General features: G+C 39.8%; 1 protein-coding gene across 14 annotated transcripts in view; it reads right to left on the reverse strand.

Moving 5' to 3' along the window:
• The window catches only part of FNDC3B (fibronectin type III domain containing 3B), a 363,980-nt gene that overhangs the window by 137,588 nt on the left and 199,649 nt on the right, over positions 1–26,743 (reverse strand). The window lies entirely within an intron of this gene.

The following is a 26,743-nucleotide window of genomic DNA, read 5'->3' on the forward strand; positions in this document are numbered from 1 at the left end:
ATGACAGTAGCTATAGTTTTCAAACTTGAGAGCTCAAAGTTAAGCATCTCAGTTTGGGCACCTAAATAAGTGGTCTAATTGACAAAGGTGATCAGCACCAACATCTTCCACTGTCTTCAGTGGGAGCTGGGATTTCTCAGAACTTCTGAAAATCAGGCGACTTCTATTTAAGTGCCTCAGAATGGCTCTAGGAGTCTAACTTTAGGCACTCTGGTTTGAAAACCATGACCTATGCCAATGATGTCTTAAATAAGGACATTCCCTAGATGCTTGAAGACAGCAAGAAACAAACGTTAAAAGTGCAAGCCTATGTTTTCCAGAACTCGACACAGCATCCCTATTCAGGACAGCACTTACACACATGCCTAACTCCAATTGAACACAATGGGGCTTAAGCACCCACTTAAGAGTTAGACACTTGCTTAAGTGCTGTCCTGAATGGGGATGGAATTACAGATGTGCTTCAGAGCTTTCGGGTTACTCAAGGTATGTCTACACAACAAAAAAAAGAAAAAGAAAAGGCAACCACTGCAACAAGCCTCAGAGCCCAGGTCAGCTGACTCAGTCTCACAGGGCTCATGCTATTGGGGCTGTGCAGATGTACCCTCAGTGCTCCTCCACTTATCACAGTCAATATTTTGCCATTCAATGGAAACAGGATCAGGCCCGAAAGGATAAAGTGATTCTTATTTTAATTCACTTTATGCAGCTCTGCCCAGTGTTTAATGAAACTAAAAGTATTCGACAATATGGACAAGTACCAGGCTTGTGAGCAAGCTGGTGTGCAGGGAATTCAAACAAGCACAACGAGAGAGACGCCTGTTAGGGCTATTTTTGATCAAATTAAAGTGGATATAATTTTAAAAAAAATCTTCAATTTTGATATTTTTTGTAAATTAGAAAAGTGCAAAGAAGGATATTGGTTGCCTCTGCAAGTGGAATGAAATGCTGGATGCAAGGGTCAAATGGAGTGTGAGAGTGGTTTTTGTTCTTTTCCACCTCTTTGTTGCTACTGCCAGAACACAGCAATAACAACCTCCTACTTTACTGGCTAAAATCTGAGTCAACTCCTGCTCTGAACATGCAGTTGGTCCACCAGAAGGCAAAACGGGGCTTTCTTTGTAAAATGCAAGTACAAAAGTCTATATTGCATCAGTTTTACATCTCAAGGAAGTGCTTTGTGTCTTACAAAGACAGTAACAGATGCAGAGTATCACACATGGCTGCAGCTGGTTGTTTCTGAAGAAACACCAAATTAAACAGTGACATAACCCACAAAAATGGATAAAGTACAAGTTAGATATGCTTGTATGGCAGACAACTTATGCCCTAGTCCTTTTCTCCCACTATAATGAATAGCTATATGTTTGACCCTTTTAGCTAGTTTTCTGTGTCAGAAATAGTCTTTTATTTTTGGACAGCTTCTACTACACTATTATACAACAGAAGTCTGCAAGATCTTTGGGCGTACAAAGTAAAGGCTGATACTTGCATAAAGGAAATAAGGGCTTGCTAAACATGGGTTCACGAACTGTGTGTGTAAAGATTTATGAATGTGGCCACTCGTATTTTTTTCTTTTTGTAATGTGGATACATCTACAAATAAACGCTGTTTAGAGGCCTGTGTCAGTCAACATATTTAAGTGTGTGTAGTTTCTAAGGGCTACATTTTCAAAGGACCCTTTTAAATTGTGTTGGCAACCTGTTTGAGTAGGCGGACTATATGCAGGGTATGTAAAGGTAAAGATCTCTCTTTGCACATTCCCATGTGTGGATATGTTACAGCGGCCATCAGGGTTTGAACTGGAGATCTTCAGAACCAAAAAGCATGAGTGTGCCTACAGCTGACAATATAACACACTCATCCTTTGTGGATTGGTCAAAGAGGGAACACTCAGCACACACTGACCAATGGGCTAAACATTCAGATTTTCCAAGAATAAAATAGGAAGAGGTTTTAAAATGAAATTACTCTATTGTGTTGTTTCTAGTATATGAGCATTATATACAGTGCTATGCTGTATCTCATTACACTTTACAGAGTATAGCTTCAGCTTAGAATGCAGTATGTGACCATAAAAAAACCATGAGCAAAAATCATCCCTGATACAACTCCACTGCCTTCAATAAAATGATGATTTTTGTCATTCCTTCTAATTGTGAAATACCAGGCTGCAAAAGCAAAAGCAATGGCTTTTCCTCCATGCTGCCTTGTTTAATTCCAAGAGTTGTCTCCCCAGTCACACATTAAGGCTGGTGAGCACAGAACTAAAGAATAATTGTGAAAGTCTGTTGTTTTGACGAGCATTACCTCTGTTCTTACAATTCTTGCTCCTGTGATTTTTTTCTTTTCTTTACCTCTTCTGATTGGGACAGGTTTTTCATATTTGTGGATATATATGGTAGATCACTACAAACTCTCCCCTGCCTGTCCTTTTCTAGATTTATAACTTCTCTGACTGGAGTTGCCTTCGTGGTACTTAGTACTTCTCAAACACCAAGGGACAGCACTTTCTGATTAGAGAAAGGCGGAGACTGGGAAGTCCTTTTAAATCTCTTACCTATGGGAATGCAGGTACAGATATAGCATTTGAAAATAACATTTGTGTGAGCCATCAAGAAGGAGAACTGCAAGTTATTTTTAACTCCGTCCCCAAGCTCCAACAGTTACTGCTATAATGCAATGTCCTCGACAGCCTGTGATGAATAACAATGACAGTACCACCACAACCTAATGGTATCATTTATTTATTTCTTCTAATTGCTATATTGCATAGTGATTTTATAGTGGGTAATTATTATTCCCTTATTACAATCTGGACAATGGAAAGACAGAGCTTAAGTGAATCACCCAAAGTCACAGAGCGAGACAGTGGCACAGCCAAGAACTCTCAACTCCCACTTCTCTGTGGGTGTCTCTTTTGTGCTGTTTCAGATACAAACTTGGACAAAATAAGGTAACCATTTCTAGGAGAAAAGAGGGCCTTAGAATACTTTATGCCCTTCTGTGGTGGTTGGGATGTGTGTCGGTGCTACATACTATCCTTCAATTCCCTTCATTTATTTGTGCACTATTTCTTATTTTCTTTCTCTTGGTTCCCCTAATTTATTTTCTGTCACTTGAATCTGTGCTTGTCTCTCTCTCTCCTCCCTTCATCAGTATTCAGGAGCGATGGCACACTCTGGCAAGAGAGTCAGAAGCAACCCTGCCAGTCTGATGAACTGAGGAGTCATTCAGAGAAGGTACCTTCTGAAAAGATCACTAAGTTACTACTACTACTACTATCAGTTGACACAAACACCACATGATCAGAAAATCCCAAGGGTTACCTCAGTCCTAGCCAAGATATGCAGAGCAGCAGGGTGGGAAGTTAGGATACTGAGCTTTCTTAAAAAATAACAGTGACCCATGAGAAATCCTCATTGGTGCCAGCTGTGAAGTGAAGTGATCTGGAATTTGCTGGTGCAAGTTTTCTCCTCTGAGATAAAAGGTTCCCTTAAATCATGGCAACTGGCTTCTCTGATGCCAGGAGGAGTAAGAGACCAAAACCCAACACAGTTAACAAAAGGAAGTATGGATTTATTTTTCCCCCCCTTAAGTGAATTCAGTGTTAATGAAAAGTGACAGGCTGATAGCACTACAAATTGAAGCCCTCTCTTCAACCACAGACAGCTTCCCTGCTACGTGCCTCAGTGCCAGCTCTAGAAAGTCCAGAGAGGGAAAGAGCAATTTTGTCTTTCTATCTTTCAGACTTTGGTTTACCTGTAAGGCAGCTAACAGGAATGCCAATTGTGGGGGTGGTCTTTGTATCCTCTGGGAATTGAATAAAGACCAATAATTCACATAAGCCGCAGACTGTTACAACGTTCAACTGTTACTGGTATAGCTGGGATTCAAACCTGCGATCTAGAGGTGAAAGGCTCTGTATCCCATTACTGATGCCCCATGCCAGCCAGGAAATATATTCCTCTGAAACAGGGTTCCAATGAAGGGAAAGGCTCAAGGGTGTCTATACTGAACCTGAAAGAACTTGTTCTTTCTTAATCTTCAAAAACATAAACATGCCATAAATGGTCAAAAAAAACTTTGATAAGCCATCCTATTATACACAATAGCAGCTATTTTATGACCAAACAACAAAAAATAGCAAAATAATCTGCAAATCTGCATATTTGCACAGGGAAAAAAAATCAGACTGCACAGTCGAAATGAACTCCATAGGAGCCCAAAACTTGGTCTGGATTAAAAAGAGCTCTGCAGCCAAAACTAACAATCTGCTTGGCAAGGAACCTTGTAAAGCCATTGAGTTGCTAAAACAACATGAAAGGCAGTAAAGCACTTTACAAATGCAGAGGCAAGAGGCTGCCCATAATAGTCTGAAAACCTTTAAGATATTACTTGGGGCCAATTCTGCTCTTAGTTATAAGTGCGCAACCTCACCTGAGGGCAGGTCTAAACTATGGCAGGGATCGACAGTCTGAGATGGATCCACCAGCGGTCAATTGAGTGGGTCTCCTAAAGACCCACCAAATCGACTGCAGATCGCTCTCCAGTCGACCTCTGTACTCTACCCCCAACGAGAAGAGTAAGGTAAGTTGACTGGAGATTTTCTCCCATCAACCCCCCACAGTGTAGACCCCCTGGTAACTTGACCTAAGGTATGTCGATTCCAGCTACGTTATTCACATAGCTGGAGTTGCATAGTGTAGGTCGACTTACCACAGTAGTGTAGATATAGCGTCAGAGAAGTAATTAAGGGAGGAATTTCCCTTTGGATTTTACTCTGAGGCAGCTAAAGGGGATGGTAGATGTCAATGTTTTAGCAGTACTTTCTCTCTCAACTATTTATGGATGGTTGATCATTTGTTAGCAGAATCTAAGCACCCCACTCAAAAGAGGGATGCAGACTGATGCTGAGATACACATTCAAAGCCACCTTGGGTTCGAAATTTGATATACTTGCAAACATCAGCCCACGCTTGCCAAAGTTCAACAAATAAGGGCTGTTCACACAGCTGGAGAGCCTATGAGCCTGCCTCCCTACAGCTGGCCTCACTTGCTCCCTCCCAACCAACTGGGCCCCTGACAACAACCAGTGTTAGAAACTGGTGCCACTGAGAGGAGTTGCGTTACCCATGCCAATTCAGTTGACTTCCAATCTTAGCATCAAAAAGCAGGGTTCACTTTGTGAATCCAACTTCTCTAATGAGACACCAAAAACGGAGACAAAGGCGGAGGGAATGCTTAAAATATTGTGGCTTCCTTCATAAACAACATTCCTATAACCTCGTTTTCATTAGAGTTTAAAGTTTAATTGAGATAACCTGTATGAATAAAATAGGGTAAAAACTGAGGAATCCTGAGAAGTAGGAAGAACCATTTCAATAACATTCCCACCTATAAGTTAGTGCTGATCATGTTGAGAACATGCACAAAACCTCATTTCTTAGTCATTTTGAGGGCTGGCTGGCTGGCAAGCTAAGCAAGCTCTATTGTTATTCTAAAGGCTAGATGGTTAGTCACATGACTCATTGCTGCTCCAGTAAAATGTTTTTATAGGAAAATGCTGTTTCTTCTTTTTATTCTTCTCATCTATGAATGTAACATTCAGGGTGCTCAAACACTGGAATAACATGGATTCTGCAGCAATTGTTTCTTTGCTGCAGAAATGCACGTTAAGTTATTTTTGCAGCTGACAATGACGTTGGTGTAGGGAAACTGTGTGGGTCCAGAAGGGGAGTGAATATATTGATGGGATTAATCATTACAGCTGTTTGCAGTATTCTTCCACTATAACAACTGGTCTGTCTGTATGGAGTCAGTTTCCAGAAGACTTGCTTATGCTGTTGCTACCCTCGACACTTTTGGCTGTACACCAGTAGTTCTCTTTCAAAGCATGTGGCATCTTCCAGGGTCTGTCTCTGTGCTACACATTTCTGTAGTGGTACAGACGTGAATTCTTTGTGCACAGCAAGCTGTAGTTAAATAACCAGTTCAGAGGACTACTGAAATGTAGCACCATCGCTAAAATAATGATCCAGGTGTTCAGGTATTACAGCGATGGTCACAGACTGGATAAATGCAAAGACAGATAGGCTGACAGATCCATTTACTTCAGCAATAATATCAAGAAACAGGCAATAAGAATGGAGAAACACGGAAAGCCTAAAACTAACAATATTTTAAGGCAGCAAAGTTGTTATTTTTTATTATGATGATGTAAGTGCTAGTCATGACTCTATGGTTAAGCATGAGTTCTGTTTTGCATTTACAGTAGGGATTCAACAGCTGTTATATATGAAAACTACAACGTAAGCTCCCCAATTTTAGAGCATTCACTCTTTGAATAAAGAATGAATTTTCTGAGCATTTACAAGTAAATTGGTTAATTAATGAGTTAAAATTAATTAAAAGCTGCATTATTTAGAAAAGCGCCCTTAACTACGGCCCGCTAGTGATGTCATGAGGGGGAAATATTCAAAACGTGTCTTTAAAAGTCACAAACCTAATCTGGGACCACAAATACACCACCACCTTAATTGCAATTGTTACATGACACCAGTAGAGGGAAAAATTAAGGCTGTTTGGGTGCCTTGGGATGTTTGGATTTCTTTTGAGGGTGGTAACCTTAACTCAATATTTACTGGGTTTATAACATTTGACTTTGAGTTGCATACAACATCCCCATAATTTCCTTAAAATTAATATATATTCTCAACTGTAACTCCATTTTAACGTAGGGTTTTTTTTCTGGGATTTATATCATCATAGAGCACAGAAGCTACCGTCATGATCAGGATCTCATGGTGCTAAGAGCTGTAGAAACACACAGGAAGAAACAGTTCCTCCCCCCTCAAGAGCTTATAGTCCAATATGAAGAAAGAGACAACCAAATGGAAGAAACAATGTGATGGATGCATAGTGAGTACAAGAGTAATTACAATAAGGTCAAATGCTTGCACAGATTAGTTCTGCATGCAACTTGATGGTTCTGATGTCATTTGAGAGTTTTTTGGTGTTTTTTTCTTCCAGTTAGCGCAAACTGTCGATTAACCTCGCTGTTATTATAGTTGGCTGATTTCTTATAGGTAGCACTACAGAAAAGTATTTGTTTACAACTGCCCACGGTAATATCGGGCTCTAGTTAACGCTACCCAGCTTTACTTCATTAGCTAGCAGAGGGTCTTTAAGTGCTTCACTTAACCTGTGTGAAATACTCACAATGAAACCATGCAAAGCTTCCTATGTTAGAGCTGGTTGAAAAACTTACAATAGAACCGTTTTTCAGTGTAAAATGCACTTTTGTTGTAATTAAATTTTCACAGCACTATGTAAATGTGATCAAAAATTTATAGTGGGAAAAAGTCAAAACATTTTTGTTTCAACTTAATCTTGTTTTGACTTATAATAAAATGTTAATTTTATCATGTGGAATATTCTGTGCATTATATTAATATTTTATTATAATATAAATGGAGTATTTCAGAATTTTTGTTTTATAGAAAATTTCAAAATTTTGGCTTTTTGTTCTGATTCAGACCAGTTTTTTTTCCTCCAAAATGTCAGAATTTCCCATGGAATGGAAGTTTCAGTTGCCAAACAGCTGTACTGGTTTCATTAACAACTCATTAAATGAGTTACAAACTTTTTGAATGAACTCTGGTCCTGTTTCAAAGTCAGCCTGAGACACTCGATGCTTTTTTCATGAAAAATCATGAGAAGTTTTCGATTTCAGACTGCTTCAAAATTATACCAGATGAAAACGGGAGGTTTTGAAGGGGTTGCCACTGAACTTCACTTTCACCATTTGGGTTTACTGAAACCCATGTGGATTGAACCTTTGATTGACTCAAAATGCAAGAAAATATATCACAACGGCATTGCAATGTTAGTCTTGCAAAGAGTCAGAAGTCAGGCAGTGAGAAGAATACCACAACAATGGGTGCAGTATGAAAAGAGAGTGATTAGGTACATTGCACAGAGCTACCAGGTTCAGAGCTACTTTTCTGTTTCACTAATCTCTGTAAGAAGCCACTGGGCCACAGCAAGGAGTGTGGTGGGAAGCTGCTCCCTTTCATCCAGCCCAAACATCTGTGGCTGGACAGGAAGCCTATGCCAAAATACTATCCTGCTGATGGGAAGCACAGTTCATTAACAGCTTCCCAAATTAATGATATTGCAAGTCTAAATTACACTACAGTCCAGCCTGAATGATAAACGATGACTATCTGAATTAGAAATCTATTAAGTAGAACATATCTTCAGGGCCAAATTTGACTAGAGTTATGATCCTAGCTGGAGAAAAAGAAATGAGCTAGTAAAGAAGCAAACAGACTTTGTGCACATTTTGGATTATGGCTGAGTTTGGCTTTGAAATTACAAACATTCCATCTGCTCACCAGCTGTGTTCCCTAATCCCCTTTAATAACTGCAGCTTGCACCTCACCATGAGAATCCAGAACTCTTCAAAACTTTACTTCACACTCACTGCCAGGATTGATTTTTAGACATTTGTCTCAAGTGAATGCAGGATAAACAAATTGCACTGACAGGTGCTAGCTTTCTAGTGTACAAGAGAAAAAAGAACAATATGAAGTTATCAGGAACACCACATTGGTATGGCCTGGACACTACACTCAAGCACAGTGTGTACAAAGCGGGTCACTTTGAATCCACAACCAATTAGAAATATAAATTAAGGGTAGCCCCCAAACCCTGCATCTGACACTGCAATTAGCATACTCTACATGAACAGAACAGCAGTTAACACTGAAGATTTACAGATTCATTTTCACCACTGAGAACGTTTTCAGATGTTTAAAGGTCTCACTGAAATGGACTCCTGAGTACAGCTACCTGAAAAGAATTCAATAAAATTAAGGGAATTCCAACTTGATTTAGATGAAACTTAGGCCACGTTTGCTAACATTTTGCTACAGATCACACATGCTTACCCTAGTCTAGTTTTAAGCAAAGCAGAGCCAAGTTTTTGTCAAAACTAAAGGGAACTCGGTAGCTATCAACTAGGGTTCAACTTTGAGTTTTGGTGTTCACTTTGCTCCACTTTTGGAGTTTGCTCATTCAAAACTACCAAATTAAAATCTGATGGTGCAAATCCGGATCATGCCAAACCCATGAAAAAGTTCACATGAACCTCTGTGAACAATGCCTTTACTACAGCTTCACTTCTGATGTCTTTTTACATAGAGCAGGTCAAAGTCTTGCATAATATAACTGGGAAGAAATGGAACGGCCTGCTCATTTAATAGAAAGCTGAAACCATTTGGTTCAATGCAATGCTAAGACTTTGTCTACACTACAAGTGCTACAGCAACTCAGCTGTAATGTTGAGGTAATGTAGATGCTTCCTATATCCATGGAAGGGGTTTTTCCATTGATGTAGTTAATCCATCTCTCTGAGAAGCGGAAGCTAGGTTGATGGAAGAGCTGCGTCTATAGTACAGGTTAAGTCAATCTAGCTATGTCATTCTGGGCACAAAATTTTTCACAGCCCTGAGTGACATAGCTAGGTCAATCTAATTTATAAGTCTAGACCAAGCCTAAGTGAGAGAAGAATCTCAGAAACCTTACAGAAGTACCACTCGTATAAAGACAGCAGATTACAAAACTTTTATTCATTCACACTGGCATCTCAGATAAGACACACCAGGTTACAGAAACCTTGGATATCAATTTCCACTTTAAAGAGAAACTTTAAAGATGGGATTTTCAAAGGAGCCTAAGAGAGTTAGGGGCTCAAATTCCATTGACATTCATGGGATCTGAGCACCTAAAACCCTTAGGCACCTTTAAAAACCCCAGCCAAAAGTTTTGAAACATCTTTTAAATTATGACTTCTGATTGTTAGACCCAGTGGTGGGGATTTTTGTTTGTTTGATTTAGTTTTGCTTTGTTTTTTAAATACATAGTGAGGAAGGCAGAGAAGTTTCCTCCCTCTAAATACTCATTCCCCTGGCTCTCAATGTTCCAGATCCTCCCAGCCAGGGAAAGCATTTTTCCCCTCCTCTGTATATAATTTTCTGTAGTTTGCATTATCATGTGCTAAATATATTACAATACACTGTTTATCTTGGTCTGAAACTTTGAGACCTTTGCATGGCTTTCTTCTCCCAGCATAGGGATTTCTGGTAAATCAGTATTAAAACAGGATGGAGAAGTGTTTGACAATTTCTTTTGTTGGTCTAGTGTCTAGAAATGGTTTAAGTTCCAGGCACAGGGGAAGCAGTGTAGTAGTGCTTTCCACTGACCTGTTGGAGATCTGAATTCAATTGTCAGTTGCAGCAGTGTCTAAATAGCATTTGTGTGTGTGTGTGTGTGTGTGTGTCCGTCCGTGTGTGTGTGTGTGTCCGTGACATCCTTCAGCAGCAGCCTTTCTGATAAACTGTGGGACAGTGGTAATAGACCTCAAAAGATATCCGATCCAGTCTTCCTCACCCAGAAAGATGGTGGTAGCAATATGAGCCTAGAGCAGGGATGAAAGTATATGAGGGAAAATAATAAAGGAATCCATAGGGCTTTATCAGGAATGTGGGAAACAACCCTGTTTAAAAAAAAAAATCCAGTCACAGTAAAAATTTATTATGCCGTTAGAAATGGGGACAAATGAGAACACTGGATCTGAATCTCCCAATCCAGATCTATGCTTTGCTAGTCTAACCTCTCTCTCTAACTGGGAAACCAAATGTAAACTCCACGGACTCTGACAAGGCTCGGGCTTGGGCTCAGATTCAGTGCTGGACCCAGTTTGTTATTCAGGAGTTTCTGTATCAGAAATATACTGCAGAGTTTATATTTCACAAACTCACAGCGTGAACTTTCAGCAGTTACCCAGGGGGCTGTATTCTGTTCTTATGTATGCCCAAGGAACCCGTAAAGTCAATGAGATGTGTGAATAGGAGATCAGAAATTTGGCCCACTGCTGTTAAGCAGCGTCGTGAGGTTTCAGTTTCAATTAGTTTCATCAAAGCTTTGACAGTTTGCATAGATTCAGGCACAAAGAACATAGACTGTGTATGATGAAATTAAAATTCAAAATGAAACCAATTAGTTTTGTTTATTTTGCTCTGTTGCCTGTAGCTTTGTTCAGTTCAGCTTTTGTGGGATCCAGAAAGACCTTTCAATGTGAACGACTGTCACAAAAATGTTGTTACAAAACCAAACTGAAGCATGAAATTAAGTCTCCAAAATTTTGTTTCTATGAACAGATAATGAAGGGTTTTATTTAGATTTTCAACTACAATTTCAAAGAAAATATAAAAATACTGGACTCTGTAGTTATCTTGTTTATGTTCAGCCTCAAACTAGCTGAGTTTTGAAGGATAGTTAGTTTTGAAACTAAATGTTCACAAGGCTTGGGTGTTAAAGACATTATAGCCTAGTTCAGTAGTAAAGTGCAGGATTTGGTACAGAAGGTTGCAAGTTCAAAAGCTGATGAGATTGTGATTTTATTTAAAATTCTAAATAACTATGTTTTTGTTCCTGAAATATGGGCACTGTATGAAATTCTCTCTATGGTCCCAATCTTGAACAAGCACACAAACCTTAAAAGGCTGATATTTCCTTGAAATTGTTTTGCACCACAGTGGGCTTAAGGAAAGGAATCCTCAGTGAGAAGGTGCTTTGTGAGGCCAATGTAGGGTGGGTGCCATGTAGATAGCCAATGTCTGAAATTCCCAGGTCTCGAGTTGGGTGGAACAAGAGCCAGACTACACAGATCGGCACTGTGAATGGACCCTCTGGCCAGTCCTCTGCTTGGTTTGTGACAAGCCTCCTTTACCCCTTTTCATTTTCTCTGCAGAAGCCAATTACAGAAATGGGCTTCCAGTAAGCAGAGGGGAAGGAGTGCCATGTGAGTTCTCCAAACATTTGTTCCCCAGCAAAGCATCTTTATCAGCTGTATCTGACAAACATATCTTAACCGTTCTCTTTGCTGAAGCAAAGCCATAAATTTAGTCCGGTTTTCATAAATTTTTGCATGCATGTAGACTTTGACATGAACTTGAGAGTGCACATTGCTTGAAATGTCAATATGTTTAATACATTTATGGGGCTATATGAGCTCACTTAAGTGGCTAATATACATGAGTGTTATTGGCTTTGCTTTACTAAAGTATCTGAGTGTCTAGTGGATACAGTTGACTTTGGTACACAAGTCTGCGTGTTCACGGCATACGAGGGGTACAACTAATCTTTTAACAAACATGTTAATATTTGTTTTGCTCTGTATAATATGGATACATACAGGTCTCATACATATTTTAAAGACAAAAAACTTTTAACATGTAGAAAACAACCAAGCTAGAAAATGAAAAATGCCAAGCTCCATAAAAATGTGAGAGATATTTTTAAAAAAAAAAAGATAAGGGCCCAATTCTGCAATCCTCACTCAAACTGAGCAAGCACTTACTCCCAGTAATAGCCTCACTGACTTCCCTATGATTATGGACTGCAGAATAAGACCCCAATCTTGCAACTGAACCCAAATGAGCCTTTAAGCCTGCACAGAGCCGCACTGAAGTCAATAGGGGTCTATCAATGCACATGCAGGGGATCTACATCAGATAAAGGAACATGTGGAATATATTAATACTTCAGCTATAGTTAAAGACAGAAAGAAGGACAACTTCTCCCAGCTTACACCTAAATATGCCTGAAGTCAGGGTGACCCAAAAATCATAGCACATGCAGTTTATTCAACGTAAGAGAAGATACAAAAACAAAGGAGGAACAAGTCCGAGATGAAGCTTTTCACATTCACAGATGAACATTTCCCACTATTCTTGATCAATTTATTTGTATTTGTCTATTTTAGGTGCTTCTTTTGTCCCCATCACTGTTGTATCTGAGCGCTTTACAATCTTAAATGTATTTATCCCCATTCCCCAGCCATAGACAGCCTAAGGTTACATATGAACTACAAAGCATATAGTGTAGACACAGCATTTGCCGACAGAAGGTGTTTTTCTGCCACTGTAGCGATACTATCTCCCTAAACAATGTTAGCTAAGCCAAAGAGCAGAGCTATGTTCCTAGCAGGTGTGGCTTTTTCCACATCTCTGACAGCCATAAGTATGTCAGAATAAATTTTAAGGGCAGGCCAGGCCTAAGTCTGTAGTGGAGCAGAGAATAGAACACTGGCGTCCCACGTCCTAGGTTAGCACCCTAAACATAAGGTCATCCTTCCTCTCACTCTTACTAAACCTAATTACAAAAAATGAATTTATATTTCCAACTTTTCTGAAATATCTTCTAAGTAGATAAAAAATTGACTGGTTCATCCAGATACTGTTCATAGCAGAGACCTGTGAAGGAGAGCGGATAGACTAGAAATATCACTCCATATTTCATATACAACACTAATCTATATACTCAAGCTTCGGCATATTACTTGTATATTTGGGGTAAAGGTTGTGTTTCACTGCTCAGGGGAATACTGAAATTCGCGTACAATGACAAATCTATTTAAATCTTCACAGGGTGGTTTTTTCAATATTAATAAAGTCTACCATCAGCTTTGACAGTTTGTTTTCAGGAGACAAATCTGCTCTGTCTCCTTATATTACAGAAGCAAATACACTGAATGAACTAAAGAGTTGCAAATTCACCAGAGGCATTGATGAGCTAACAGAAGAAACACAGTTTATGACGTGTTCTGAACACAGAGCATTTTTACATTGCCACTACAGTCCTCGGCCAAGTGAACATAATTATTACTATTTCAAGGTGCTTGCATCAGTGATCAAATGGTAAACAATTAACTGGAGGAACTCATCTTCCTTTAAGCTCTGGGATATTTTTATAAGGGGAACTTGGCTTCCCTAACTTTCCTTAAATTCATGCTACTCAAAAAACATTGTTAGGGTTTCTTATGACCCATACTCGTCATTAAGCTTAAAGTGGTTACGAAGACTAGAATGTGATCATGTGTGCAAGTCCATGAATGCATCTAATATTAAGACCATACCAAATGCCCACATGCTGAGCAAGAGTCTCTCATTGTTTACTTGTACAACACCTTCTGTCTCTATCCATCTGTTGTCTCTTGTCTTATACTTAGATGTCAAGCCCACTGGGGCAGAACTGCGTTTTTGTTCATTGTTTGTACAGCACCTAGCGCAGGGGGTCCTGGTCCATGACTAGGGCTCTTAGGTGCTACAGTAATACAAATAACATATTTGCCTCCTTCTGGACATGCCACAAAACCACGACAGATTCCTGCTCAATCCAACATAATTGTGAAGGTCAAGGTTCAGGACTGGAATAGCAAAAGTTTAACAAGATCAGGAGTGAGAGGCATTGGAGGAAATCTGCCTGGCATCTGCCTGCACTGTATTACCTCTACCTCCGGTCAGTACTTCATTTCCCTCACTTTCACAAGCTCTAGATACATTTGTGAGTGTAATAAACATTTATTCTTAAAAGAAGACCAGATTTATTAGGCCTAACCATTTGTAAAGAAGACAGCTCAGCATTTTAAAGTTGTAACAGGGACAAGTATATCTGTATCAAATTCTGAACTCCATTTTGTATCGTAACCTCCATTTTGCAATGGGACCTCCATTTTGTATGGGGTGCTGAACACATCACCTTGCCAAAGATTATTGGATTGCATTTCAGGAAATGTACTTGACACCTCACCAAAGGACAATCACAGAACAATTTGGAGCCATCAACTTTAATTGTCTCTCAACTGCTGGCTCAACCCCATGGAACAATGGATCTTCTACACCAGGGGTCGGCAACCTTTCGGAAGTGGTGTGCTGAGTCTTCATTTATTCACTCTAATTTAAGGTTCCGCGTGCCAGTAATACATTTTAACGTTTTTAGAAGGTCTCTTTCTATAAAAGTCTATAATATATAACTGAACTATTGTTGTATGGAAAGTAAATAAGGTTTTTAAAATGTTTAAGAAGCTTCATTTAAAATTTAATTAAAATGCAGAGCCCCCCGGACCGGTGGTCAGGACCTGGGCAGTGTGAGTGCCACTGAAAATCAGCTCACGTGCCGCCTCCGGCACCCGTGCTATAGGTTGCCTATCCCTGTTCTACACAGAGGTGCCTGCATGGCTTCTAGACCTCAGCTTGGACACATGGGAAAAGAAAGGACTCTGTGTTTAAGTGGGGGTGCTTCTCTGAGCAGTGGAGCAGACCATCACCATATGTAAGTCAGAATGCCTGGAGAGACAGAAGGCATTCTGCCTAGACTGAAATACTGACAAACAAACCTCAGACTCAGAGGAGAGGTGAGAACAGTCTAGGGGAGGGTGTGTGTGTGTGTCAGGACTTTACTTATTTTGCATAGATCTGTACCTTTCTAGGGCTTTTTACAAGTAAAGTGACTGTGGTGAAGAAATTCCTTAGCCAAGCCTGTGTTCTTTGCTTCACTGCCGTATCATCCCCAAAGGGGTTAAATTAGAAGCCAGAGTCCCCACTGCCCTGTGGAATTTTGAGGGAGCAGGTGTTAATGACTGGGGAAGTTGGAAGCACTGTTTTCAGGGTCTAGGTCAGCTAGATTGTGGAGTCACACAGCCCAAAGAAGGGCTCATATGAGAGGTTTGAGCCTCAGTGTGCCCTAGGAACTCTAGAGACAGAAAGAGTGATTTGACTCCATCCAGATCTAGTGGGCTGAGAAGCATATGGGGTCCAGAAGTTGGGTCCATTCACAGGAGACTGGTGCACAAACAGTGCGATACCAAGCCAGGTTGTGACAAAAATATTTTACATATAATCTTAGCTATCTTATAATACTCTTGATTTCACATTTTGTTTTTCTACATGTATTGGCTCTCCATGTTAATTATTCTTACCGGCTATTGTACCTAACTTGTTAATCAGACAATCATTTCGCAGGTGCGCAAATGCATACTATTCTAGATTACTGCATTAAAGAACATACTACAAGAAAATTAATTTTTCTTCTTTGAGCTATAGTGACTCAGCTAATTCTGCATCCAACTTTATCACCTGCTTCAACTGCCTGCTGTAATAGACAGAGATTATTTTTTAGCTACCATAAACGAAAGTGTAACTTCCAGAAATATTTTCTAAGGATATGTTAGGCAGCAGATAGATATTTATTTTAATACTAAATAAAATTTGACCTAAAGTCATGAAACCAATTCTTTATGGTTCTTCAAACACACTGAGCCACATTTTCAAATGCAAGCTTTAAATCTGGGAGCACAATTTCACAGAAAATAGTTTCTGTATGTGCATTTTTTTTCTAAATAATCATAGGGCAAAGTGTGAAAAAAACATGGCTGTGTGCACATGCTATGCTATATTTGTATGTGCAAGTCAACATATCCCTAGATTTTTACATGCATAAAGGCAGCTTATGTGCACAAACCCAAGTTTGCAACTATTGGTCAGGAGGGAAAAAATCATTCCTTTAATTTCTGAGGTTTGAGTTGAAGCTTCCAACAATTTGGCCCATGCTGTTAAATAGTCTTTTTATTTTGTAGGGTTTTTGTAGGATTGTAGGGTAAAATTTTCAAAAGCACTGATATGACTTACGAGTCTAAGTCACATTTTCAAGTGACTTACGGCCAGGTTTCTAAAGGTATTTAGGCACCTAAAGATGCAGATAGGCATCTACTGGGATTTTCAAAAGCACCTGGGCATCTAATGCCCTTTGAAATCCATGGGAGTTAGATACCTAGGTGCTTCTCAAAATCCCACTAGCTGCCCATCTGCATCTTTAGGTGCCTGAACACCTTTGAAAATCTGGCCTTTCGGCACTTTGGAACCTATGTCCCATTGACTTCCAGTGAGACTTGGGCTATTAAGTGCCTACTTTGGAAAACAGAACTCAGAATTCCAAGTCACTAGACTGAAGGGTAACGTTGTCAGAAGTGCCTCTTTTGCATAGATACTCCACTGAAGTGACTAGCAGTTGCTGAGGTGGACAGACAAATATGAATACTACTCCCTATCATTTAATAAATGACTGAAATCGAGGGCTAGACATGAACTATTTTATCAATGGTATGTGTGGTGTATATGTATAATGATGGTACAGAAAGCTCTTTGATCTATCTACAGCTATTCTTTTAACTACTAAATCATCTTCTAATCTTCCCCTCTTTGTTCTCCACCCTCTGCATTAGAGCATGTCAGTACCACTACAAGAGACCACCTGCTTGCAACAATGAGACAGAGACAGAGACAAAGCTAGTAAAGCACACTCCCCAGTAATCCTGTGGCTGCATTCATCACTCCCAGGGCAGCTGTTAGTGCCATGTCTGCTTGCCTGATATGTTTAAATAGGAAACTGCATGACAAGATGTTAGGAACAGAACTGTACACACAATAGCTTCTGCAAACCAGGTACATTTTAAACCATCTCAAACTTATGAAGTTACCCCCTGACCCCCACAATGGGTTTCTTTAATTTATTCTGCCATCTCATTTCCAGTTTCCTCCCTATTCTTGGATGAGGACATATGTAGAGATTCCATTTCTTGTTTCTAGTTTTATTTTTGGCTACTTCAGTGTCTTAAAGTTGCAGGGAAAAATCTGGTTTTATGGGTTTACATGGATTCTGATTACATCAGTTTGAGCAATGAAATAAACATTATAAAACTATTCAAAGCCAACCCCTCTTCCCACACTGTCTATAACCACACATGCAAAACCCCATAGCCTATTAGGCCGCTGACCTACATGACCAAGAAGGAAATCATGGGGTTTCTGAACAGGAAGTGACACAGGCTATAATTTACAGAGGACAATGTGAACTGGATAGGAATTCCACTGACTGCTCCTCTGTAAGGGAACCTTGCAATAAAAAAAAAAAAAGATTATTTAAGACAGTTCTTTAAAAATTTATAAATTATGGTTTAAAAAACAGAATCCCTAGAGCATATGCGCAAGAGCCCCTGGTCCATGCAAGGCAGTACTCAAGCTATCCCCAGTTTTCAGAAGGATTTGCTGCACTTTCAGCAATTCGTTCATATTAAATCAATTTTCTTTCCTCCTTTCCCCATCCCTCACCCTCCCAGGGTCACTCCTACCTTTAAAGCACATTTTACAACTTTCCAGCATACACACCATTCTCCTTTACTGACCATCAACAACTTCTACCTTAAGGACACAATTCTGCCCCCACTGGAACCTGCCAGTCATAAGAGGCTGGGAAGAAAATCTACTGTAGCAGTCAGTAACTCACTCATGCTTCTAAACTGAAATTGTCATCTCTCTGCTAGCCGGGAGATACAGAGACCATAGCATCATGAAGCTTGGCCACAGAGCCAGCCTTAAATAGGAGTTTGTAAAAGAAGACTGACTGGCAGATTTTTAAAATACCAGTAATTATGAATATCAGTATATCCTGAGGTGTTTAACAAAGGTCATAAATAATTATTCTGATGGGCTTAAACAACAGATTTTCGCATGATTATAAAAGCAAAAGATTCTGGCACCTACACTGCATGACCATATTTCAACCATTTTAAGCTGTAACTCAGTGATAGCATATTTCTGACCTATGAAGCCCAGAACTGTTCGTTCTTTAGGTGCTACAGCTTTTCAACAAATCCAGAGAATCTGGCTCAAAAGAAGTAAGTATAAACCATGTATTCTGAAATCTCCAGGCATGTACTATAACTTAGATCGGTCATTTCTCACAAGATGCATAATCATCAAAATAACAATGCTGTATTTTAGTCAACATTTTAGTTCACGCAACACCATCTCATTGGGTAAAAAAAGTAGAGATAATTATTTGTTATATGGATTTAAAAACATTTTAACATAACAAATAAGAAATATGCTTAAACAGTGTGTTTTCTGTAAGAAATTATGCTCCCATTAGCAGAACCTCCTTTCTCATCCCACCTTGCTACTCATCTCCCACATGCTCCATTGCCATTTTTGTGGGCTCCACCACATTGATTTAAACCTTTTTGGGCAAGGATTGAGTCTTATTTTCCTTCAAAGCATCATGAAAAATAATTGCACTATAAAAATAATAGATAATTTGTTATAGGATAGAGGATACTGCTCAGGTTATAGTTACTAATATGAAAAAATGGATAACTGAATATCAGGATATTAGTTTAGCAAACATAACTAACAATTACAATGTATTTTATAGTTCTGTACATTTTGGGTGCTACGTAATAATTAATACGGTCCCTTACAGAAAAATTATATGGAATTCAATAGAGAACAATATGAAATCTCTAAAATCAACCCACAGAAACAATATCATTCTCTATTAAATACTATGGACATTTTAGAGTAGTTTCTACAGAATCTTATTTGGGCCCAGATTCAGGAAAGTATCCCCATTCTAGACCACACTTACTCATGCTTTAAAGGTGCATAAAGCTAAGCACATGTTTAAGTGCTCTTCTGAACCAGGGTTTCAATTTCTGTAGAAACCTATTGATTTAATTCCTATTAAAAGAATAGGGTTTTTCCACAAGGGCGCTGTCACGCCATTCCTCTTATTTTTAAAACATATATTATTACCACCACCAGGCCATCCCTTCCACCACCAATCCCTCACCCCCTCCCCGCGAGCTGAATCAGCTCTTTGGAAAGCCCCGTATTTCTCTTAGCATGGGAAGGAAGCAGTGAAATATTGACATGAGGCCGAGTTTTCCAAAGTGCTCATTCAGTGCTGTGGCAGAAAAGCAGAACACTTAATATACATTTTAAAGATTGAGTGCATCGGTAGTCTGGGAATTACAGACCCTGTGATTTGTAAAAAGAACAGGAGTACTTGTGGCACCTTAGAGACAAACAAATTTATTTGAGCATAAGCTTTCGTGGGCTAGAGCCCACTTCATCGGATGTATAGACTGGAACATACAGCAAGAAGATATTTATACATACAGAGAACATGAAAAGATGGAAGTAGCCATACCAGCTGTAAGAGGCCAATCAACTGAGATGAGCTATCATCAGCAGGAGAAAAAAAAACTTTTGAAGTGATAATCGCGATGACCCATAGAAGTCTATGCATCTTGAAGCAGCACCCAACTTTGGGGCCCTACTGTCTTAACACCTAGTGTCCAGATGCATAATGATTAGGGTTACCAGATAGCAACTGTGAAAAATTGGGATGGAGTGGGGGGTAATAGGAGCCTATATAAGAAAAAAAATCCCTTTAAGAATGAGACTGTCCCTTTAAAAACAGGACATCTGGTCACCCTAATAATGATACCCTTGGTCTTTAAATTGTGAACACAGGGACTGTGTATGAGGAGGAAATGACTTGTTTAAGGTCATACATTTTATTTTGCTTTTAACTCTCACCCAAAGTCAGAGCCAGGAATAGAACTTGTCTCTCCTAATTTCCAGGCTAGCACCCAATCCACTAGACCACATTGCTTCTCCAATAAAACACCCACTCCAATTACCCTTTAAAAAGTGTCAAGTTAGGAGACACTGCTACTGACAGCATGCATACCACTCTGTAAAAGACAAGAGCTTTAAATGTGCCTGTCAGTAAAAACATGCCACCCAGAATCTGAACAGAGAAGTATCAGAGAAAACCTGGGATTCCAAATTTAGAACACCACAACTATTCTTCAAAAGCCCATTCCCTTGAAGAAACTGATTTCTACACCATGTAGTCTAGCATTGGTGTTAAATAGCGTCGTTTCTGCTCTCAAATGAGACAACCAGAATCCAGTACCTGAGAGTTTCTGCACCAGTTATGTATAGGGATCCTAAAGCACCATCCCTTGGCAGCCAGTGTGGCAACAAGACTGTTGTTGTTTAAATGACAGCAACACGCCTGCCAAAATCACATCACAGAAGCTGGCTTACCAGATTGCTTTGAATATTCAGAATGAGCCTGCCAGCTACTATTTCATATATACATCAAGCAAACTGAGGATCTGACCTACAAACTTTAAGTACTATAAAACACATCACACATCTAGTTTTGTGAATTTATGGAAGGAAACCCATCACCTATGGTACTTCTGTTTAAAAGGTTTCCCTCGCCCAAGTTTGTACCTTCCTGTCTTACTCCTGAAATCCCAAAGATTTTTACAAACATCTGCTAAATCACTAAAGAGACTGTGGAAATTATTCTTTTAATCCTTTCAGTAGTAATAATTTCCTCCCAGGATTATGTGTAAATTTGGAAGCAGCAGCAGTCAGCCAATCAAACTTCTGACTGTTAATAGGCTTTGATCCACAAAGAAAAGCTTGCAATTTAAACAACTTTGCTGCTTGTCACTTTCGGCCATTTTATTTTAATGCTCTAGATACTGGGTTGGTTCCCACTAATAAAGTTATCAGATTCGATGTTTTAGTTTGCTTTTAACACTCATCCCAACTACTAAAAGAGATCACATTGTTTAACCAGTTATTGATAAACCTGCACACAGTTCAAGCTGAAACAAAATACATGTAAATACAAAATAGCAGCTGTAATTAGAGGGATGCGTTGTACAGATATCAAATATGGAACTTGAGGTGGGGCTCTGTTCATTGTGAATTATTTCTGGGCCCCTCTGATTACCTTTCTGCATATCTTGCCACCACACCTGACAAGTCAATTAGACAGAAAAATGTTCAGTGCACAGGAGGCTTTTAAAATATATAAATTAGTATTGTGACATGTTTGGCTCCAGGCCTTCCCAAAAAGCACTGCCATGGGCTGAAAAGCTCATACTAACGAGCAGCACATTCCCTGTGGAAAATTCCTCCTAATTCTGAGGAATTGCTTTTTATTCCCCTTTTGTTGCCCATAAGCAGCATTTGGGCCATGGACTTAATGGCAGATGATTCTTAGACTTATTTCAGTGCAGCCATAGTTGGGAATGAGCTTGTCACTCAATTTCAAAATGCCAGCGAGTTGTTTGCTTTATTAGGTTGGGAGGAGATAGAGTGATGTTAATTACCTGGTCTCCTGCCAAGAAGGATTTTTTTCCCAGTTTGATGGAAGACACCGTGTTATTTTCCATCATTTGGTCCCTTTCCACTTTTAAGACTCTTCTTGGCTGACAGAGTGGACGTTCCATGGCCGTGACTTCACTAATTTTCTTGGCATTTCAATTGTACTCATGTTCCACAGCTGTGGAGCAGTGCCGGCCTGCAGAACTCCCTGGCCTGAGCAACCACAGAGGCAAAACTGTAATGCAGAGAGGCCCCAAGATAAAAGGGGAGATGACAAATGTCCAAAATCCATAGAAGGGTCCATTTCTCAACATTGTGAGCAAAAGGAGGCTCAACAGCCACTGGCAAGAATCAGTATTGTAGGTCTAATTCCTTGTACAATAGCAGAACGTCAAGTACAAACATAGTTTATAGTGAGAGGCCTAGTCTCTGACACACAACCCATTTTGCATTGTTCCTGACAAAGTGGTGAATAAATGAATATAGAGGCCCTTCCATTCACTTCTCAAGGATAGCTCCCCTGGCAAGATACTAAAAAAAAAACCTGTTTTAGTTTTCTATTTTAAACTACAGACATTAAAAATTATCTGTTTCAGTCAATGGACATGGCAAAACGTTCCAAAGCAAACTGAAAGAAAAGCCTTTGTCTGCAGCCTTGACATGCCAGACCCTATTAACATTAGACACCGTCATTGAAACAAAGAGAACTACTGTGAGGACAGCACAGGTGTGCTGTTTCATAAGCTTCATCATGGCTACAAAATCACGTAGGAGGAAGAACTCTGTCATGCCAAGACAACAAACATTAGAAATCTTGCTTTTTTATTCCCTAGGTAAAACACACATGTGTCTAACAAAACCTAACTAATTCCCACTAAGCATTGCATGATGCAACATTTATGCACACAAAAGGTACGGACAATTTATTTCACATATTTGCTGAGCCAGTTATATAGACAACAGAATATGAAGAGGCAGGAAAGTGTTATATTTTACTGAGATACATGCTCCTGATGTGGGATTATATTTATATCCCCATTATCTTCTCTACTCCTCTCTTTCTCCCTCTTTCTATTTTTCATCCAATTTGTCTTTTCAGGTATAGTTTTTACATGCCTGAGTCTGGCAACACTGGTTGCAGCAGGTAGCAACAGCCAATGCAAGCCTACACTCAGATTCCTCTCACGCTAATAATTCAGCATCAGAACTATGTACTGTATTAGCAGCTCAGATGCTTTCTTTGGAAGGAAGGTTGGCAGCCGAAGTGGGGAAGGGCTGGAATTTTCCCATCTCTCTTGAAGATCTTCCTTGGAAACTTAGTACTTTGCGGTAATTATATTCTATCTAGTCAGCAACACTAGTAATCAATTTGAGATACTCAATATCAGTTGGGTTTATAGCACATGACATCAGTTTGCGAACCTAGTAACACAAAGTTTGTATGGGATGTAAGGTTCTGCAATATTAGCAACAGAAAAGTTCCTTTTCCATTTCTATTGAAGACAGCTGTACAAAATTAAGGGGCCAGCCTGGCAGCCACTCCGCACATGGAGCTACTATTGGTTTCAATGGAAAATGTATGAACAGCACGGTGTGCAAATTAGGCCCCTCGATTGGAAGTCCCATAAGAAAAATCTTTCCACATTCTGCCAGTATAATGCACAAACAACAGCCATTCAAAGGATATAAGATTACAAAGTGCCTGGCCTATTGCAGGAGTGTCCCCCACTAGGGACTTATCTGCCCCTCCACACATTTTCTTCTGCAAGCTCTGACTCCCTTCTTTGGGTTTTCTCCCTTATTCTGTTGTTTCCCTATCCTGGAAGCTGTTTCATTCCACTCCCATTTGTGGAGCACATGATGCTTTTACAGAACAGCAAATGGCTTCAACAGTGAAATTATCTTTCTTTGATAAGTTTCACTGCTGTCCACACAGTACCGCTGTTTTCCTCATCAGAGGTGAGTAATGACAATCCTATAAGTTTAGAGTGAGAAAAAATAAAGATGGGCAGAACTGTGCCGGGGTGGGGGGAGGGGAAAGAGACAAATAAATAGCAAGACATAATCCAAATCTCTAGCCTCAAGTAAATCTCCCTCGAGACTCGACAGGTACGTCCACCCCGCAAAGAAAAAGCCACAGTGCCCAGTCTCAGAGCCTGGGTCAATTGACTCAAGTCACAGGGCTCAGGCTACAGAGCTAAAAAATAGCAGTGTAGATCTTCAGGCTTGGGCTGGAGCCCAGGGTTCGAGACCCTCCCTGGGTTTCAGAGCCTGGGCTCCAGCCCAAGCCTGAATGTCTTCATTGCTCCTTTCATCCCTGCAGCCTGAGCCCCTCTGAGACGAGAGGTGCCACAGGTTTTCTTCCATAAACAGCATCCTGAAAATTAGACAAGTACAAGGGCCCTAAGACATCATTAACCTAATAATTAGGATAAAAGACACACGTCAAAGAAAGCTAAGAGATTTCTAGTCCTTAAATTGTGTGAATCTCCTAGCAGATACTACACCTCTACCTCGATATAACGCTGTCCTCGGGAGCCAAAAAATCTTACCACGTTATAGCTGAAACCGCGTTATATCGAACTTGCTTTGATCCACTGGAGTACACAGCCCCCCCCCGGAGTACTGCTTTACCGCGTTATATCCAAATTCGTGTTATATCGGGTCGCATTATATCAAGGTAGAGGTGTATTTATTTATTTTGATTTATACTAAAGTGATTATTTGCACTACATAATCCTACAAGATAAAAAGCACACCTATAACAATCCCAATACAAACAACAAAATAATCAGGGAACTAGGTAATCAAATACAAAAAGACCATGCCATACTCTCCAAAGACCCCAGCTACCCATGCCACGTGCAGAAGAGAATCAGATTATTGACAGTTACTGTAAAATTCAGGATCCAAACAGCATTTAGAACCTATTAACACCGTTACAGTCCAGATGGAGTTGAAGGTGGCAAAATTCTATGTTCTATTACAGGGTCAATATTTAAATACTGACTTGTCTTTTCACAAATATGAGTTGTCCTCATCTGCTACACCCTATCAGACATAAAACAATGCAGAATCTTACACAATATTTTACTAACAATCAGATGCTCCTATAAACTTATTAGCAGAAATGCAGTTCAAGTGGCCTGTTGGCTGCACTCAGATGTAACACAGCCTGTAGTTAGTCAGGTCTGCCATTACCAACTGGTGCTGCTGAAAGCAAGCAACAAATTAGTGTGCCCTAAAGTCTTTCATAGAATCACAGAATATCAGGGTTGGAAGGGACCTCAGGAGGTCATCTAGTCCAACCCCCTGCTCAAAGCAGGACCAATCCCCAGACAGATTTTTGCCCCAGATCCCTAAATGGCCCCCTTAAGGATTGAATTCACAACCCTGGGTTTAGCAGGCCAATGCCCAAACCACTGAGCTAGATGACCTTAAACAATAGGAAAATAATGCAATACAGCAGTGCTTAGTCAGCATTCTGAATTACTTCATGTCTTCAGCCTAGCACCACGAATATACTAAAACAGATCCAGGCATCACCAGACACTCCCTTCCCAGCTCACACGTCAGATGACTATTTCCTTGTCTTTGCTCTGTTGCTGAACTTTAATGCTTTTACCATGTCCCCTTGCACATACACTGCACTTTGTTATTCCAATGAGGACTTCTATTTTAAATTTCCTGGCTTAAAGGGTCTTAAAACACTATTGTCCCCAATTTTAAAAGTTGAAACAGATGTGTGTCTCTCCCTCCCTCTCTCCCCTTTACTATAGTAGGCCAAATTCTGTTCAGTTACACCCATGCAATCTCAAGTGACTTTTACATGGGTGTAGCTCAGGCGAAAAGATGGCCAACTGTGTACACATATATTATACAGACGGTGTACTATATGTATACCGAATATATAAATATAGATGCAAATATGAAGGAACTGGAACTATTCTGTAATAATTTAATATTGTATTTTCACCAGGCTACTGGGATGTTAACTGTATGAATATACTGGGCTTGTTTAAAAGCAGAGAAAAACAAGTAGGAAGGGAAGTGAATGGCTTAAGATCAGTAACTTCTGTGCAAACACTTGAGGGCTGTTAAGGGACAATATCCTTACCAGGAAAGGCTGGCAGACACCAGAGATCAAAAAGGCTACAGCGATTTGAAAAAGGGTCTCTTTCTCAAGAGACGGAGTGCTGTTCAGGAGTCCCAGACTAAGACACAGGCATCCGTTGGAGTGTCTGAAGAAGTTAAGCCTACCTAGCTCACCATCAGTGGATGGTCAGACTTAAGGGAAAACAGACATGTGTAGAGAATTATTTTAAAAACCTGTTTTTCTAAATGTTTTGTTCTTACCACAAAGCTAACAATTCCTTGGTTTAAGAAGATTTTTTGGTCACTGTATTCACCACTTGTCACAGATTCCTGAAGAGAACTCAGCACACCTGATACACAGGGTGTGGTAGGCTAGGGCCCTGTCTAGGAGTGAGAGAATTGTGGAATTCCACCCCAAGCAAGATAGATAAAGGTACGAGGCCTGACGCCTAAGGGGATGCACTCAGAGAAGTGGACAGAGGTGAAACGAGCCTAGTACCTGTGATACACACATTACAGTATGAGCCAAATTCTCTGCTGGTGTATAAATTGGCACAGCTACATCAGCAGAGAATTTTACTCAATATATATATATCCCCAAATTAATATACGGAAAGAGCCATTTTAAGTCACAGGAGCAAATATACACAGTGTGTGCTTGCTCACACCTTTGTTTACACTCTTATTTTACTACCTTACCTTATTTCTGTTTTACTCTGTACAATATTCATATGATAATTTCTATATGGGATGTTTTAGGGAAACA

Source organism: Mauremys reevesii, linkage group 9 (assembly GCF_016161935.1).
Source record: "Mauremys reevesii isolate NIE-2019 linkage group 9, ASM1616193v1, whole genome shotgun sequence".
NCBI classification, from domain to species: Eukaryota; Metazoa; Chordata; order Testudines; family Geoemydidae; genus Mauremys; species Mauremys reevesii.